This window comes from Siphateles boraxobius, unplaced genomic scaffold (assembly GCF_051911475.1).
Source record: "Siphateles boraxobius isolate OS27281-9 unplaced genomic scaffold, OSU_SipBor_1 57, whole genome shotgun sequence".
Lineage (NCBI taxonomy): Eukaryota > Metazoa > Chordata > Actinopteri > Cypriniformes > Leuciscidae > Siphateles > Siphateles boraxobius.
The window spans coordinates 286,575-292,574 of record NW_027509183.1 but is presented as its reverse complement, the minus strand read 5'-3'; the positions used below and the strand labels follow the sequence as shown (position 1 = coordinate 292,574).

The following is a 6,000-nucleotide window of genomic DNA, read 5'->3' as shown; positions in this document are numbered from 1 at the left end:
GAAAGACAACAAATGGAAAAAAATCAGATTGAAAAGCTTATGATTGATGGATTTCTCTGTGAAGACCAAAAAGTCATTGCTAATTTTTGTGCCAAATTCTATAATGACTTCTACACATCTAAATTTAGCAAGCAACATGCTCATAATTTTTTTGATTCGTTATTTTCCATTAATCAATTAGGTAATGCTGATCAAACCTTCTGCGATTCTCCCATTACTTTAAAAGAAATTGATGAAGCAATTAAATCTTTAAAAACAAACAAGTCACCTGGTACAGATGGACTAACGTCAGAATTCTATCACATATTCAGTGAAAATATAGCTCCTTTCTTATTAAATGTCTTTAACGAAAGCATAAACAAATCGTCTCTCCCTCCTACTTTATGCCAAGGGCTGATCACTTTAATTTCCAAACCAAATAAAAATATTAATTTAATAGATAATTGGCGTCCTATAACGTTACTAAACAATGATTATAAAATAATTGCTTTAGTATTAGCCAAAAGATTAAAAGCAGTATTACATTCAATTATTGATGAAGCACAGTCTGGCTTTATGCAAAATAGAGACATATCTAACAATATAAGATTAATATTAGATATTTTAGATTATTCTGATAAATTAATTATGACAGCTTCATTTTTTTCTTAGATTATTACAAAGCTTTTGATACTTTAGAACACATTTTTTTTATTTCAAGCTCTTAAAAAATAGGATTTGGTGATTTTTTTTTCTGTAAGATGGTTAAAATGCTATATGTAAATGGAAATAGTTCTGTTAAACTAAAAAACGGTACCTCTCCCAGATTTTTCCTTAATCGTGGTGCTCGACAGGGTTGTCCAGTGTCTCCTTATTTATTTTTAATTGCAGTACACTCTCAGAAAAAAAGGTACATTTTTGTACCAAAGAAGGTACAAACCCTTGTCACTGGGGCGGTACCTTTTACTGGTACAAAACTGTACCTTAATATAAAGGAACAAATTTGTACCATTCCAGTTTGTACCTTAAAGGACATGATTTGTACCATGGGCAACCAAATTGTACCTTTTGTTTTTTAAAACTTGTTGGTAGGCTACGACAATATTGTACCTTCATCAAAGGTACAAATTTGATCCTTTAAGGTACCACCCCGGTGACAAGCCCCTTTGTACCTTAACTGTGTCAAATATGTTCCTTCGAGAACTATTAATGGCTGATTTCCTATTGAATAACATACACATTCAACAAATGAATCCAAAAGGCATCAATTTAATGAGTACTGTAAATACATATAAAATACATATGAACGTTTGAATACTTTCGTTCCAGCTTACAGTATAGTATTTCTTTGTGTAAATAAATCAAAAACTTCACAATAAAAACTTCACAAAATTAACAGAATATCACTTCTTTAAAAAGATTTGAAAGAATTCAAAATGCAATTACACTAAAATGTTACAGTACATAAAATATATTTTTCTCATCTACAACAAAGCTAGACTTGTTTTTTCCTCCCATTTCACACAATACCCTTGCATTTATTTAACTTTTTTTTTTTAAAACACCATCCTCTACCCCAACTGCTCGGCAATTTCAGATCCCTCCATTTTTACACGGCTGAAGATTCTCCTCTCACTGAAGACACGTCCAGTCAAGACGTTCCCAAAATCTGCACAGTGGGTTGTGATGTAGCCAGTTCTTCCTGAACAAAATGAAGAATCAGTATTAGAAAAGACAGAAGTTAATTGATAAAATTTATACTCCCAATGACAAGCTAAAATTTGACCTCTAGACTTAAAAATTCACCCTAGAACTGACAATTCTGTCATTTACTCGCCCTCAAGTTGTTCCAAACCTGTGTGAGTTTCTTTCTTCACTTGAACACAAAAGAAGATATTTTGATAATTGAAACAGTTGATGGGCCATATTGACTTCCATAGATTTTTTTTTATTATATTATGGAAGTCAATGGGGCCCCATCAAATGTTTAATTTTTTGGGTGAACTAAATCCTGCAACATCTCGTCTGGCATCCATGTAATGTGCTTCTATAATGGATTTCAGCTTAGCCAACCTCAACACATTGGACAATTTTGAAAAAAATGAAAGTGAAAATTCTTTTCTTAATTACTCACCCTCATGTCATTCCACACCTATAAGACCTTCATTCATCTTCGGAACACAAATGAAGATAATTTTAATGAAATTCTGAGAGCTTTCTGTCCCTCCATTGGGAGCAATGCAACTAACACATTCAAGGTCCAGAACGATAGGAAAGACATCATTGAAGTAATCCATGTGACTCTTGACATGTTTAACCAATTTTATGAAGCGGTGCTTTGTTTGTTTTTGCAACAAAAAAACAACAACAATTTAACACTTTATTTAGGAAAATACTGACCTGCAATCCTGTAGGGGAGCACTATGACGCATGCTTATTATGTTGACTCAAGACCGGAAGTTGTACCGTGAATGTGTTTTAGATGATATTATTTTCTAAATATAGAGGTAAATATGTTGTTGTTTCTCCGCAAAACAAAGCACTTGCATCGCTTCATAAAATTAAGGTAAAACCACTGGAGTCACAAGGATTACTTTAATGGTGTCTTGACTACCTTTCTGGGGCTTGAATGTATTAGTTGCGAAAGCTCCCAATGGAGGAACAGAAAGCTCTTGGAGAAAAATATCAAAAATATCTTCATTTGTGTTTCAGAAGATAAACAAAGGTCTTACGGGTTTGGAACGACATCAGGGTGAGTAATTAATGACAGAATTTTCATTTTAATGTGAACTATACCTTTAAGGAATCCTGGAAACACCTTAAATCAGCCAAAGCATACATTCAGTCCATTTCCTGGAATAACGGAAATGCAGATATGAAAAAAACAGTTTCACAAAAAAGAAAAACCTTTCTGCATTTTTACATTTCACACACACACACACACACACACACACACACACACACACACACACACACACACACACACACACACACACACACACACACACACACACACACACACAAAAGAATAGCAGTTTTAAATGATTCACTTCTTTTTTTTTTTACTTTTTTTTTAAGAGAATATCATAAGATTAATAAACTCAAATAACTCATTGTACTGATACTTGCCTCAGCTGAGGATGCAGTCAGACTTTCAGATGTGTGATCAGTGAGGCCAGTACTGACAGTTTACCCCATCATCTTCATGATCTAAAAAACAAAGACACATTTGCTGAGTTTCAACAAAATTCTCTGATAAAATGAATGGCATCTATATATATCTATATCTATATTTTATCTGTGCACTGTTCGGTGGCGTTGTTCAACAACTGCATACAGTAACGTTATTGTATGTGGACTAATGTACACCACCATGGCACCTCTAGTTAAGCATTCATTTACAATAATTACGTATTAAATGTGTACTTACGACACAGAAACTCAATTGCTTTGAAATATATTTGCAGACGCTAATAGCACTGACTGGATTCGTACCTAATTAAGCTATTTACACGCTAATGTCATGTTGAGTGGTTGTAACGTTTAATATATTTTTTATTTGGTTAAACATTGTAACAATAGGAACTATTGTTGAACATGTTGTTGGAGTGGGGAACAATAAGAGGGAACACACCTGGGAAGTAATGACATGTGAGATGTGTGTAGTCACCCACGACTCCCGAGTTCATTAAAGAAGAATCAAGATAGTCTTGAGTGTTTATCTTTATTAAGAAGAAAAGACGCATAAAGAAACATGGTGGCAGCGTGGGCACTTCTAGACTACTAGATTAGAAGTCGAGAATCAGAACGTCTGATCTGAGCGTCTGAACAGAGCTGCACGATGGACGGACTAAAACCCCCATCACCGTTATGCATGGACACCGACAATCTTTCCAAGTCCTGGAAATCCTGGAGGGACCAGTTTCATCTCTATTTGGAGCTAACAATGTCGGACGCGGAGGAAAAGATGAAAGTCAAATTGATTAACTACCTCATCGGTGAGAGCGGCAGAGAACTGCTAGAAACTCTGATGAGTGATGTAGCCACGGACGCAAGAACGGTAACGAATATTTTTGCAAAGTTTGATGAACACTGTAATCCCAGTATAAACGAGACGGTAGAGCGTTACAGATTCTTCACAAAAAGCCAGGGAGCAGACCAGTCGATCGATAATTATGTCACGGAGTTACGAATGCTTGCGAAAACATGCAATTTCGGAGAAATCAAAGACTCGCTCATACGTGACAGGATAGTATGCGGAATTAACAACGCAGGACTGAGAGAGAGGCTGCTTCGCGAGAAAGATTTAACACTGCAGACGTGCATGCATATATGCAGAGCAGCAGAGCTGTCACGACAGAACAGCAGAGCCATTGCGGGAGCAGCGGTAGACGAGGTGCATGCTGTCGGACAAGGAGCGCGTCAAGATCGACATCAACGCGACAGGATGATCATGTGCAAATTCTGTGGGAAAGAGCATGAATTGAATAAACAGAAATGCCCAGCTTTTGGAAAAAAATGCAAAAAGTGTGGTAAGGCAAATCACTTCGCAGTTAAATGTAGAGCCCAGATGAGACAAACAAACCATAAATCAGTACACAAGGTAACTGAACAGGACAGTGATGAGTATGAGGATATTCTTACTGTTGGTGTAGCAAACTCAGAGACTGTAAACAAAATAGAAAATGACAACGTAAAGAAAGCACAGTTATATGCAGGGATGTTTCTGGGAAAGGACCTAGTGAAATTTCAGATTGACTGTGGGGCAAGCTGTAATCATAGTTCGAATTACAGGGGGTACTGGGGGGTACTATACCCCCCAATGAAGACCCAGTACCTCCCAAAGGGACATAAACATCAGTTTTGGGGGGGTCAGATCATTTTTCTGATATTGTGAAAAAATATAATTAGAGTTACAATAGGCTACAAGTCAACTCCTATTTTCACTGTAGGAACATTTTAATGTAAAGCGATTTCAGACACCCCTATTGTGGACCGTACCATTTTTAACCACCGTGGCTAGAAGCGACGGAGATAGAGGACGGTTTGCTGCTGACGTGCATGGATAAATGTAAGTTGCTAGCTGACGTCTAGCTTGTTGATTTTACAACCTTCATTTATTAACGTGTTTTGTTCTTTCATTGCTCATGTCACGTCTTCATACATTGAATTACCGGCTACTTAACTGCTTCTTACCCACTGAGGCTAGTTAAGTGGACCTTAGTTACCAAGGTTAGTTAGCAAGGTTAGGTAGCAAGATAATTCTCAATTTAAATCAAGCTTTACATTGTGGTGAGGTAAAATCAGGGGCAGATCTACAAACAACATTGTTAGTGTATTAGAGGCGTGGGCGCGATCGAACTGTGTTTGTGTTTGTGTGTGTGTGTGTGTGTGTGTGTGAGAGAGAGAGAGAGAGAGGCGCGGGCGCGATCGAACTGTGTGTGTGTGTGTGTGTCGTATGACTAAATCTGTTCATATTTCCTCAAAACTCACTAGAAGACATCATTTGAGGGGTCTTTTTTTTAAAAAAATCTCCTGGGGTGCAAACCCCCAAGAATTGCTTTTTCACAAAGTACAATTTAATTATAGACTACACAGACTGTTGATAGTGATTACACAGAGAAAGGGTCCACAATTCACAAATGAAGACCCACACCATCCAAAAACCCAGCTACATCTCTGATTTGACTCCCACTCCGTGTAATGTAGTGTAGAGAACAAAACACATTCAATGAAAACCGTAGCATTTTAAATTATGAATAATGTCCATGGCCCCCCTCCTGAAACCTCATGCCACCCCTTTGCCACCCCAGGTGGTAGTATGGTTTTTCATAGTATGCTCCTTAATCACATTAAAGATTGTGTTGATTTGACACTGACTACCATCGACTACAATGGAAAATTGGTTTCTGTTTATATAGTATATGAGAGGGTTGGGTCTTACCTCCAGGTCTTATGAAATCTAAAAATAAACCAAATCAATATTTCATGAAATAGGCAATAGGCTTCTTGAAAAGGTAT

The 6,000-nt window shown here is 36.9% G+C and overlaps 1 long non-coding RNA gene across 1 annotated transcript; it reads right to left on the bottom strand.

Moving 5' to 3' along the window:
• Positions 1–1,496: 1,496 nt before the first annotated feature.
• On the bottom strand, positions 1,497–2,934 carry LOC143715201 (uncharacterized). The gene is made up of 2 exons (XR_013195680.1): positions 2,776–2,934; positions 1,497–1,681 (listed from the first exon to the last, which is right to left on the bottom strand). It is a non-coding gene; the product is annotated as an uncharacterized LOC143715201 (long non-coding RNA).
• Positions 2,935–6,000: the final 3,066 nt, after the last annotated feature.